Source organism: Staurois parvus, unplaced genomic scaffold, assembly GCF_062004578.1.
Source record: "Staurois parvus isolate SC_StPar_1 unplaced genomic scaffold, SC_StPar_1.0 ptg000017l, whole genome shotgun sequence".
In the NCBI taxonomy this organism is placed as follows: Eukaryota; Metazoa; Chordata; class Amphibia; order Anura; family Ranidae; genus Staurois; species Staurois parvus.
In genome coordinates this window covers 21578497-21591609 of record NW_028317813.1, presented here as the reverse complement: position 1 = coordinate 21591609, position 13113 = coordinate 21578497, and the positions used below count along the sequence as shown (strand labels likewise).

Here is a 13113-nt window from a genome sequence, read left to right as displayed (position 1 = left end):
AATCCTGTACCTTGTGTCAATGGTTTCCTGAGGTTCTTTTGGACCTGTCCAGACTCTGGTATTTTTTCTGCTGTGTGACTTCTTTTCTCTTGTCCTCCCATGGCACATGACCTTGTCACCTGTGTCCTGTTCTGGATAGTCTATGCCTGATCTTATCTCCCGTGATTCGTTTGTCTCCCTGGATCTGAATTTTGGCTGGTTTCCTGATTCTATGTGCTCTCAACTTGCACTATTTATGCCACAACACTGGACTCCAATTTTTATACTTCATTATTCACCTGTTGACCTCTGAACTGATTCTGAGCTCGGCTAGACCTCAACAACACTCTAATCCATTTGCACTATTTAATCTTCTCTGGCATCAACTGCAGCCTGAGTTTCTTGTTTCCTAGCCCAAGTTTGGGAGTGTTCATATCTGATAATTTAGCACATATTTCTGAGGGCATTCAAGCAATATCGTATTTTACTGCTTACAGAGGTTTTTTTTTGTCAAACAAGTGTGATCATCTTAAGTTAGTGGTATCCCAAGGGTGTTTGGTGTTAACCATGAGTTATGAGGAATTTCATTTTTGCACAATACCAAGTTATGTCTTGTTATCATAACTGTAGAGCTCAATTAAATTATAGTGCATATTTATTTAACTTTGTACAGGGCCACCAATAAGGAAATACTGCCTCCTCTGCTGTATGGGACCTGGGCCTCAAAGTTTAATTGAACAATCTGAAGATGGACACTGATTGGCTACCATGCATGGCTGCACCAGATTCAGAGTGCACCAGTTTTAGTAAATCTTCCCCAATGTAAGCAACACCCGAACCCCAAACTAAATGTTCTTTACATTTCTAGGTGGACTACATAAAGTCACATACAAAATACTGAGTGGCTCAGTACAGATGAGTATTTACAGTGTAGCATTTATTTCACTTTAGCCTCCACATGCAGTTCAAGTGTTTCCCTAAACCATAGGATCTATTTTAAATAGAATGGGGATACTTCACCTTAATATCCTCATACTATCAGCCTTTTAAATATCGTAATATTAATTTTGTCTCAGGTCTGGCTTTGGCAAATGTCCAATACACTGTGACAGAGTGATTACAAGTCTCCAGCAAAAGCATGCGGCAGGAATTTAGAATGAACATAATCACATTTTTGAATTATATTTATGCTTCAGACCAACCTCATTCTACTGCCCTAAACTGTGGTGTGGATTTTTTTATTTAGAAGAAATATATGTATTAAATTATACCTGGGGATATACAGTATAATGAAAATCACTATTTCTTTGCAGATACTTAAAAAAAATTCCTGTTTTTTAGCTGTCTATGCATCTATCAGTTTTATCAGGTTACTGATAATCTGATTTATATGGGTACAAAGTATAGTGCTAATGCAAACAGTGCAAGAGGTTTGACTTGTTTTAGGTGTATAAGGAAAACTCATATGACTGAAAAACTACCTCTAAAATGCAAAAGCTTTTATTTTACTACAGCAGATCAAAAAATTAATTTAGCAGGAGGAACTCTGTACACTAATTCATTGTTTAGAAGGTATTTGTCTAACTCTACATATTTTGAAAAGAAATTAAACAATTGCATTAGTTTACACAGCACAAACATATTTACTAAAAGCAGCAACCCCACTTTTGTCAAAACTAATTGTGAATTACAATGTGTGTATCAATATCCTTAAGCTGTTACAAAACCCAGGACCCTGCATTCACTGTATCCAGTCTTCCACAGTACACAGAACATGGAGATGCATGTAAATATAAACTTCTAAATACCTTTTATCATCAGCAGTATATAGCAGTCTTGTGACTTCTATCAGTGTCCAGAGCACTGGTTAAAGCTTGTAGGAGGAGTTTTAATTCTCCCCTGACTGTCCTATTAGGCTGCATAACCCCAGACTTTCTGTCTGGACAATGCTGATTGGCCCTGTGCTGATCACATGCACCCTCCAAAAAAACACAAACAAAAAAAATTCTCTACCAATACACACCAAATAGAGCATGTGCAGACTTGCCACTGCTGCTCTAAATATGGAAGATGGATTGGGGACAGCAAAAGAAGGGGAGGATCAGAGAAGACAGGATCAAACAGCCTTTTTACACAATACAGAGGATTAACCCCTTAGGTTCCACAGTGAGTATAACAGGCACACTTTCCTGCATATACAGACTGATTTTACTGTGTAGGTTTAGTAACATTTTAACCTTTAACTTCACCCTAACACATAACTCCTTAACCTTTAAAATAAACTGCTTAAGGCCTCATTCACACAGATAATTCCATGCATGCCCCATGCAGGGCTTTGTTCTGTCAAATACAGGGATGTACAGGTGTTGCATGCATCCCTTTGGCAGTGTCCCATTGTTCTCTGTTGTTATCCAGAAATGACATCCATGTGGGTGTGGGTGCAGCAGAGGGGTGCATGCAACACCTGTGCAGGGGCGGACTGACCATTTGAGCACTCTGGCACTGCCCGAGGGCCCGGGCTCAGTAGGGGGCCCCATGAGCTGCCCCTGGTACCTTTCATTGGCTTTTTCATAGGCTTTTTTGGGTTTTGGGCGAGGACACAGGGGCCCCATGATCCCCTATTGCCCGGGGGCCCCATGAGTTGTCAGTCCGCCCCTGCACCTGTGTATCCTCTAGCTGGAAAAATACGGCCCTGCAAGGGGCACTGATGGAATAGCCCTATGTGAACAAGGCCTAACTGTGTATCCCAAGGGTGTTCATGACCTAACCGTTAAGCATATCTAAAGAACAAAAAAGGTAATACACTGTGCATACCAGTCCTTTGAAGTAGTGGCTGCATTACTTTTCTTTATTCAGGCCCTTGTTTCCTTAATTTCACCTTGTGATCCTGCTAGCAACATCCTTCCTGTCCTGAGTGCACAGGAACTTGAAAGCTCATTAGATTTCTGGTAGGGTCAACATTTTTTTATTTCCATTTATCAAACAGACATAACATGCTTTCAGACCAAATGGGAACAAATAATAGAAATCCATTGTTAGGGTTTACATGCACTTAAACCTTCTCCCTAATACTAATTTAGCCCTTAAACATCTGTAGCTACCTTATGAGTATGAAACGTAATGGTGCCAAAATCTAACAGCCATATAGTTACATCAACTTTTCCACACCTGATGTACCACACAGCAGAATCAAGGTTACGTTTTAATAGACAGGTGTAAAGTGGTTCTTTTTCTACTTTCCGCGTACCAATAATCTGTGATGCCAGGGCTCAGTATTTTGGAGTCTTTGGATTTAGGGTTACACCATGCTAGTCCTTCAGGATGCTAAACTTCAATGAACTGGTGTTCTGGCATCTCATATGTCGCGTAGCACTGTAGTAGAATCACAACTTTTAATAGAATGATGAAAAACCCAGTGTGAATTTACTAACGTTTGTTATATACAGTATACTGTTTATCTGTTATATCAGATGTTAGTTTGTACTAGGGTCCATGGCTTCAGTTAAAGACATTTAAACCACAAACCTCCCTATCTCTATAACTTAAAGGGTTAGTTCACCTTTACTTACTTTGGCCCAAACCTCCCTACAGTATGTATTACAGTGTCCTCAAAACATTAAAATGCTGTGCTCGGTTTTGTAACACAGCTCAGGATTCTATGACAGTGAAAAAGAGCAGACTGCACATGTGTGGGTAAGGAAAAAAGGCTGTGTGCTCTTCATGATTTTCCGGGGCAACACTTTTTAAGCATTCTTTTACAAAATGGAGCACAGCTTGATAAAGGGGAACTAAACTCAAGTTTTTTTCTTCCTCTCCCTCCCTCTTCCCCCTTACAGAAAACCTAAAAATTATTATTTTACCTTTTATGTATACATTATATTGTGTATCAAAGCAGCACCTCTGGGTTTCTGGCCTAGACCAGGTCCTACTGCTTCTTGGGAGAGCTACTTCACATCCATCCCAGGAGGCAGTTGTGTTTCTAAGCCACAAATATGCATGGCTAGTGAGCATGCATGGCACATTTGTATACTGGTAACCTGCCATGAGATGGCAGCATTTTTGCGCACACACAGAAATCCTAGTGTGTGCTCATATACACTGCTGGTCTCTTCCAGGTCCTAGATACCTGCAGTGCATATGCGCATGTGCCAGAGTTTTAAAGATGTCAGCATGAAAGAGATGGGGGGGGGGGGAATTTATTGAGGACATTGCAATACATAGGGAGGTTTTTGGAAAAAGTAAGTAAAGGTGTACTAACCCTTTAAGTTATAAATATAAGTGGGGGAGTCCAGCAGGCAAGGCTGCCAGCACTTCTTGGCTTTCGTGCAGCAGAGACACTGATTTTATATTACATATTCTGCCCAAACATACACAAATGGCTCTGAAACACATCCTCCAAAAATACATATGAAGTTCAGACATATGCACAGTAAACACGGATCTCTCTTATGTAGCTATAGACCACTGAAAATGGACTATTTTATAATAATTTAAAATATAAGTATTATTTTATGTTTTTTTAATATATTGACTGTTTTTCATGGGAAATGATTTTAGCAATATGTAAGCCAGCGTTTATGTAAACATTTCTCATCCGGAGAGCAAAGGTACAGGGCAGGGTTTTCCCTTTGCGTGTTAATTCATAGGTCAGTAGGCATATCATAGTTACGTGCTGCTATGTGTGCTGCTGTCACCCCTCTGTGGTTACAAAACTGCTGATACTTTTTTGTCTGGTATTTGCTTAGTAATGATCAAACTGAAACATGTTAAGAAAGCTTTTCTCATTTAACGTAAGGCAGTAAGACCCATGTAAATGAAAAAGAGTGTTTTACCTTGCTGAATTATTTTCATTTTCACTCTGAAACAGCATTTATCAAAGTTTTCACATTCACAACACCCTTTAAAAGTATGCAAAGTCTTGAAGCACCCCAATTTAAAATGTAAAAAATGTAAAAGTTATTTATCAATGGGGAACCTGAGTCCAGGACAATGCACACAACATCTTGATGAAACTAACTTCTTATCAGAAGCCCCACTTTATGTTAGAGGTTCCCCTATCACATCAGAGGTCCCCACGCCCCCTCAGGCCCCCCCTCCCACCCATGCATCAGAGTTCCCTCATCACATCAGAGGTCTCCCCCATCACATCAGAGTCACCCCTTCACACCAGATTCCCTCCATCAAACCAGAACCCCCCGCACATCAGAGGCTCCCCTAAACATGAAAGCCCCCACCACATCAGAGTCACCCCATACATCAGATCCTTCCCATAACCAGAGAGTCCTCCCATCACAGAGCCCCCCCCCCCAATCACACAGTCCCCCATCACAGAGACCACCAGTCACACAGCATCCCCATCACAAAGCTCCCAATCACATAGACCCCCCCATCACAGAGACCCACAATCACACAGTCCGTTCTTCACATCAAAGCCCTACCTTTTGGCTCCGGCAACGTGGCAGAAGATGGTAGGTGGAGGAGGTCTGATAGAGGCAAACTTTTATCTAGTACTGAATGCTGGGGCATCCCTGCAAGCCACTTGCCCTGGATCAGCATCATGTGTTGCTATGGTGTGGGCAGGTCAGCCACCATCATCATAGCAACAAATGACGCCATGCATTCTGATCTTACAGCATCATTGGTTGTTATGGCGATCGTGGCCAGCTTGCCTGCACCATGGCAACTTATGATGCCGATTCAGAGTAACTTGGGTCCCATGCTTGCGCTAACCCAGGGGAACACAGACAGCACCCCAGGCTGTCAAAGCACCCTGGCTGTTTTTGGAAAACTAACCTAAAGTTTAAATAAAGGCAAACATTTTTATTTTGTTTGTTTTTGATAGAGTGGAGAGGAAATAGGGCACTTATAAGGTTTTTATTGCTTTTTGTACCCCCTTACAGAAATTCACCCTATTTGTTCTGTTCCCGTTTCCTGAAAGTTAAGGTAAAAGAAAATTCCAAATTTTGGATTGTCCCCAGAACAGTAATAGAGGGGAAATCTTCCAATGGTGATACTAGTTATGGTGACCCTGGTGACAACCAGGGATTTCCTTCACTTTGATGGAATTTCATCTCACCTCCCATTTTTGCTATGGAACCAGAAGTGAAGGGAAATCTCCCCAATGGGACACAGATGAAAAACAGAACAAAAAAAAAATGACAGGGGTTATATCCCTCCTTTACTCTGCATACAATGAAAAAACAAGTTTTGCCTTTAGTTCTGCCATAAAGTGGTTCCAAAGTCAAATTGTTTTTTTTTACCTTAATGCATCTTATGCATTAAGGTAAAAAAAATCTTTTAGTAGCTGTTTCGCACCCCCCCCCCACACTATACCTAAATACTTAATTGAGTCCCGTAACAATCCAGCACTGTGCTCATCTGCAGGTCTTTTCTCTTCTCTCCCCTCTCTTGCAGGCTTGGCTGAGAGCAGTGGCAGCTATTCATTGGCTCCTGTTCCTGTTAGTCAAATCTGGTGAGCAGAGAGTGGGAGGCTGGTCTAGAGCCACACTGTGTGTATCAAAGGACACACACAGACCCGCACAGGAGCTAACCCACATGTGTGCCACCTATGGTTGCACATGGAGAAGAGGAGGAGTCAAGAGTGTTGGCGGGGGACCCCAGAAAAGGAAGTTTGGGGTCCATACTGTAAATACCTTTCTACAGTAAGTAAAGCAAGTAAAGTAAGTATACCATCTTTTTTATATTAGTAATTAAAAACTTACAACAGCTTTAAGATTCATATTTTCCAGAATAAATCATTATACAATAATTTAAAAAATGGATGTTAAATGACCAGTTTTTAGTCATACAATATCATATATTAGCAAGAGTCTGGTTAGGTGGGTCAGCCACAACATTTTGTGCCATGAATGGGTAAATGAACGATGAGATAAAGGTTTGTTCTTCCTTATATCGCATTGCGCATGATCATGACATTGTCCTCCTGTACCTCAATGTAACTGGTGCCTGGTTGTAATATGATTTTTGATTGTTAGAAGCAACTCTTCCCTACAGAGAAAAACTGCTTGTTATTGCAACCATACTAACCACCACACAGTCTTATCATTGCATCATTTTTTTCTAGTGATGCTTTAATCATTTGCATTGCTTGCTATTTTCAGCCTGTATATGGACACTTTTATGGTGCAAATACAACAATTATGATGTTAGACGGAACCATTTAGAGATAATTTTCCGGTAATTGCCCTATGTAATCTGTACTGACTAATTATAATGTACAATGCTTTGTCAGTGCACATTGCTATCACAGAACCACATTTGACATCTACCCTATTTACAGTATTTTCAAGCCTGTCGGCCACAGAACTAGCTGTGTATTAACTATAGTTATAGAAATGCATTCATTTCACTGCTATCTAACACATAAATCATAAATGTGTTAAAGCATATCTAAACCTTCTGTTGCTTCATGGGTACACTCATATTACATGCCATTGTATGTATGGAGGCTGCCAAGGTGGTCACACAGACTGGACTTTAAACATGTTTGCCTTTGTTCATCTCCTTTACATGATAGTTGATGGGATTATATTATATATATATATTATACAAGAAATATAACATTGTTTTTTTCTGTCTTTTCAGCTCACAGGCGATGACAGAGACACTGCATTTCTGGCAAGACAAACAGGTATTTTCTGTGCTTGATGAAACCATTCCTAGCATGCAAAATGAAAACGAATACAACCACCAATTCTAAGAACAGGAAAGCTGCAAAATATTACATTTTTGGGGTTTGGTTGTTCTTTAAATTCAATAATAACCTGTGTCTACTACTTTGCAAACCAGCCCTATGCATCATGAATCCCATGATGTGTAACTAAAGTTCTTTTGGCTGTATTTCTTATGTGGATCACAGGAGTGCAGTTCGTTCTGCACTCCTGTGACCAGTCTTCAGCTGAAGTCCGCTGTTGGCTGATGTCATGTAGCCAGTCCAGGCTGGGGAAAGATCCCGACTTTAAAGTCGGAATACACCCTAGAGTCTGGAGTGGCACCTGGCTCAGCCTCTCAGTGATCCACTGCTAGCTCCCTCGCCTTCCACAGCCCAGGTCTTCAGTGAGCGTATGGAGAACAGAGTAGAGAGCGGTGACTGACAGTCACTGCTCTCTGCGCACAGCACCGGTGAGAACTCAGCAATCGACGGTCATGTAACAGTCACCGCTCTCTGCTCACAGCAACGGTGAGAACTCAGCGATTGGCGGTCATGTGATCGCTGAGTTCCCACCATTAGCGCCGGCGGGAAACAGATGCAGCATTGGACCAATCCACCTACTGTAGGTAAGTATAATTTTGAAAAAAAAAAATCCCATACTTCTCTTTTAATCCTTCTTTTTAATGTATTGTGCCAAAATTGTGAAGCATATATGACGCTTTTGTATTTGATGGCGACTTGAACGCCAAATTCAAGTAGTTCTAAAATATGTCAATTTTACATTGTGGCACAATGCCTGAGCCAACTTCAAAATAAAATACTGACTGTCGGTATCTTACAAAAGTGGAGATAATTAAGACCAACTGTCTTGTAGAGAAAGACTCTGGCACAGACAGATTTTCTGGGAATGTCTCACGTGCATTCTAAAAGTGTTACAGCATGCGCCAAATTCAAGTTCTAGACATGTACATGAATTTGATGTATACATGAACCACTTTTAGAATGCACGCAAAACACTTTTGCAAAAATCTGTCTGTGCCAGTCTTTAATAATTCCAGGGTTTGTTTTTTAGTTTTTAGAATTGGAAAGAACAAGAACCCTTTCGCTGCCAGGACCTGCGCTCCGCTTTTAAACTCAGGTGGCCAGACCATTTTTGAAGTTTTTCTATAGTTTTTTTATTTTCCACTTACAGCTTTCAGAGTTTGTTAAAGACCCCTAAACCACACATTTTCTGAAAGCATAGGACCAGTAGAATGAACAGAAGGTACTATTGATTTTTTAGGCCCTGTAATATTTGCGCAAATGTTTATCAAAAGAATATTTTCACAAAAATTATTATTATCAGACACAAACACAGTAAAACTTACTTAAATATACAAAGCTAAGGCTCAGTTCACACTACTGTAACCTACAGTACGACTTGGCCATGCGAATTCCTGGTGATTCGCTAGCAGCTTGATGCAACTTGAGTACGATTTTGATGCAACTTGATGCACAACTTTCATGCCATGTAACTTTGATAGGTAATCTTCTTCTAATGTCGGATCCAAGTCATATCAATATAAATGAAGATCTGACTTGGAGGCGACTTCCATCAAAGTCTATGGGAACAAGTCTGATAGATGTCGTCTTGAAGTAGTACAGGAACCTTTTCTAAAGTCATAGCAACTTCAGTAGTACTAATTAAGACAGCTTTCTCTGACTAACATGGGATTTCACATGTCACGCGACTTCGGGTCTCACAAGTTGGATCCAAAGTCACTGTAGTGTGAACAAGCCTAAAATTGTGCTGAGTAGTAAATAACAAATATTTGTAAATTTTAAAGTACACCTTTTGCGAAGACTACCCCCTCCCCCCCCCCCCCAAACCATACATTTTCAGAAAGCAAATGGCCTGTAAATGGAAAAAAGGTGCTACTGATTTTTTGAGTCAATAATTACAGAAATGTTTATCAATTCACAGTTTTCACTAAAAATACTTTAAGAGGTGTTTGGGAATTTGAAAAAATAAACAGTCATACTCACCTAGGTGGATACAGCATAGGTCTGATGCTACATCTGTCCCCTGCTGCTTCTAAGACTGCTGACTGCTCAGTTCTCAGTCTTCAGTGAACAGAGAGTCGGTGACTGTCAGTCACCAGCTCTCCATTCTGCCCCTCCAGCGCTCACTGGAGCACTGGGCTATAGAGGGGGTGGGAGCAGCTGGCTCAGGCTCTCAGTGGCTTGCTGAGAGGCTTAGCCAGCTGCCAGTCAGGGATCTGGGTGGATCCCAACTTTAAAGTCGGGATCTCTCCGGAGCCTGGACCGGATGAACGTGAAAATAGGTCACAGGAGTGCAGAATGATGAGTTGCACACATAAACACAATATAACTTACAAAATGCCTGCTAAAGTCCTACTAAGGCCTCATTCATATAGGGTGTACTAAAGTGTACACCCTTGGTAGGGCCATGTTTACCTTATCAGATGTAGCACTATCCCCTGAGGGGCCACTGAGTAATCTTTGGGTTCCCTGTCTTTCCTGACCCCTCTCTGAAAGCCCAACCCTGCTGACACCACCTTAAATCTTTGGCCAGAAGAATCCTCTGGCTGCAACCATGAAATAGACTCACACACAGTTTAGAGTGCACTAATATTTTTGTTGTATTGTTATCAAATGAAGAGACAGTAAAGTAACAGGAAAATATGTGCAGAAGATAATAGCTGTTACTTGAGTAACTTCAAGTAAAGTTCACAACATTGCACAATCTCAATCAGTTCCAGACGTCCTGCAATTCAGAATTTAAATGATAGCCCCAGTCCTAAGATGTCTCTTCCACAGTTAGTCACAAAAAAAAAAACAAAACCAAACAGAGAGGCTAACTCACTTTGGGCTCTCAGAAGCTGAGGGCTAAGTCCAATTCTGATGGAAAGAAAAGCTCTTCCTTTAAATAGACTAATGTTCCTTTAACTGCAGTGTCTGATCTTCTGTGCGCTTGATGGGGCCCTAGTTTGTGTACATAAGGATTCAAATCCTCCTTGAGGCAAAAGGGTAGAAGTTCCTTAACATAGGGTGAACACAAAGGGCAGGAGTTGTCCCCTTAGGTGATGTTGCATTTAAATAGTAAACTTTCACACGGGATGAGGTGTAAAATTTGGCAATAAGTAGAAATGGGCAAAACACACTATTGTGGAGTTTGGTTCTTTTGTCACTTGCCAAAGTGACAAAATGCAGCAATGCAGGAGCCCCTTGGCGAATGGGCAGCCTATAAAGGGAGCAATAATACAGCTGGGCCTGCAGATGGCAGATAGTGCAGCAGGCCTCTGTGATTTTATATGCTGGAACTATAATAACTAGTAGGCCGAACAACTTTGGCCTTAACACATGTAACTTGAGAAATGATAATAATAAAGCTGAGAATAACTGAACTTGGTAGTATCATGTGCAACTTAGATGGCTTGAATATGGAATTCTCTAACCCAATCTCAGTCAGGTGGTGAAAAATCTCTCTGTAGATGGGGGCCCCGTCTCCTCATGGTTCCTCTTTCAGAGACCATTCAGAACATCAGCTCACCAGTTTGCCTGCTCGCAGGGCTGTCCGCCAGACTTTTCAGCGGTGTCAATGCTGTCAGCGGTGTCCACAGTCAGTAACTCTCCCTCTCTCCTCCACTCTTTGCGGTCTGGCCCAGCTGGGATCTCCGGTGTCTCCAGCTCTTTCCATCCACTTCCTGTCCTCCCGGGCTTCTGTATTTATCTGCCCCTGTCCATCTGCCAGGCCCTCTCAGAAATGTAGTTTGTTAGCTCCATGTCAGACAGTGAAGTCTTGAAAATCAGCCAACAAATCCCACAAAGCTTTTCAACAGAGTCTGTGTAACTGGACTACAGGACACTGCCATCTTGTATCCATTTAACATCCTGCAAATGGTATTTCTGCCGGGTGTTACACAGGGATGCACAGGTGTTCCTTGAATCCCTGTACAGGCACTCCTACTCACGTCAATTGGTACTCAGAAGCTGCATGGATACAGCTGTTGCTCCCAGTCTGACATGGGTGAGGGTGCAGAGCCCCGAACGCAGACAGTGTGAGCTCAGGACATCCACACTGATGCTAATTGGGACACAGCCACTGGTGTTTTATGCATGCAGTGCCATTTACATCTGTGTGGGTATGGGTGCGCGTCCTGAACTCACACTGTCTGAAAACCAAGGGAGACAAAGGGCAAATGGGAGACAAATGGCAGCAGTGAAGGGGCAGGGGTCACATTTTAGGTGAATAGTTCTGATCAGCATCTTTTCACAAGGATTCAGAAACATATTCAAGAAGCTATAGGCAGTTAAACTATTATAACATAGGTATACTTGCATAATAGTCTCTGCTTCTGGTGTGGGTGAAATATGTGGCTTAGTTCTATTTCTACTTCCTGGAAACTCCCCTTTACATAGTATCACAGTCCTCCAGTTGCGGTTTCTGACCCAGCTAGCAGGGACAGGAAATACCTGTCTATATTCAAATAACTCTGAGGTAATTAACAAGCAACAGCTATTTACAAATGCAAACAGTAGGAGGCAGCAGATCCCTACATAAGTATATGTTCTACTTATGTAGTAACAATTAATACCCATTGTTGCAGTCTGAGGGGATATTATTTCCAGCTTCTGTTTTTGAGTGGTAGAAATGCAAATGGGAAAATGTATAAAAACTGAATCAGAAGCAGCTGTGCATAGTAACCAATCAGCTTCTGTTTTCATCTGGTTCAGTTAAGTTTTAAAAATGAAAGATAGATGCTGATTGGTTGCCATGCACAGCTCCTCCAGATTCTGGCTCCTCCAGTTTTGATAATTCCCTCAAAGTATTCTGTGTGTGTGTGTATACAATATGCTTTTTAACTTCTGTATCCTAGTCTCAAAAATGAACCTTTGTGTAAATAAATGTGAATCATTTTCATGCTTAATTAATGAAGATTAATTTTTTTTTGTTTTTTTACAGTCTGTTAGCACTGCACAAACTACTTATCTGCAATCCAGTCATTTGATTGAGTAAGCAACATGAATTCTGCACTGCATTACGTCAGTCTGGAATCTTGTCAAATGTATGTCTCAAGGTTGACCTATGATCTGAGATTGTAACAAGATGTTGTGTGGAGCTGGATAGTCTGGACTTCTGGCAGTCTGACAGGTGTGGTGCGAAGGTAATACATAATCCTAATTCCTTTATCAGATATGATGATACTGTAAATATTGAAACATCCGGCTCATTTTATTGTCTAATATCACAGGTTGGCCTCAGAGAAACAGATACTATATCTCCATGCTACAGAGATATGAAAAACGGGCCCCAGATCTTGTCCTGGTGTAACAGGGACAGGAAGTTAGGGAAAATGTATCTAGTGGGGTCATTGACAGAAATGTTAACTCTTTCCCACATTATCCATCTTTAATAATAAAAAAGAACTGACGTTAGAATAATCAATTGCAAAAGAATG

General features: G+C 41.2%; 1 long non-coding RNA gene across 2 annotated transcripts in view; it reads left to right on the top strand.

Moving 5' to 3' along the window:
- The window catches only part of LOC149473400 (uncharacterized), a 122380-nt gene that overhangs the window by 89245 nt on the left and 20022 nt on the right, over positions 1 to 13113 (top strand). For both annotated transcript variants that reach the window (XR_016313373.1, XR_016313372.1), the window contains exons 2-3: positions 7585 to 7630; positions 12618 to 12819. This is a non-coding gene — a long non-coding RNA (uncharacterized LOC149473400). The remainder of the gene's footprint in view (positions 1 to 7584; positions 7631 to 12617; positions 12820 to 13113) is intronic.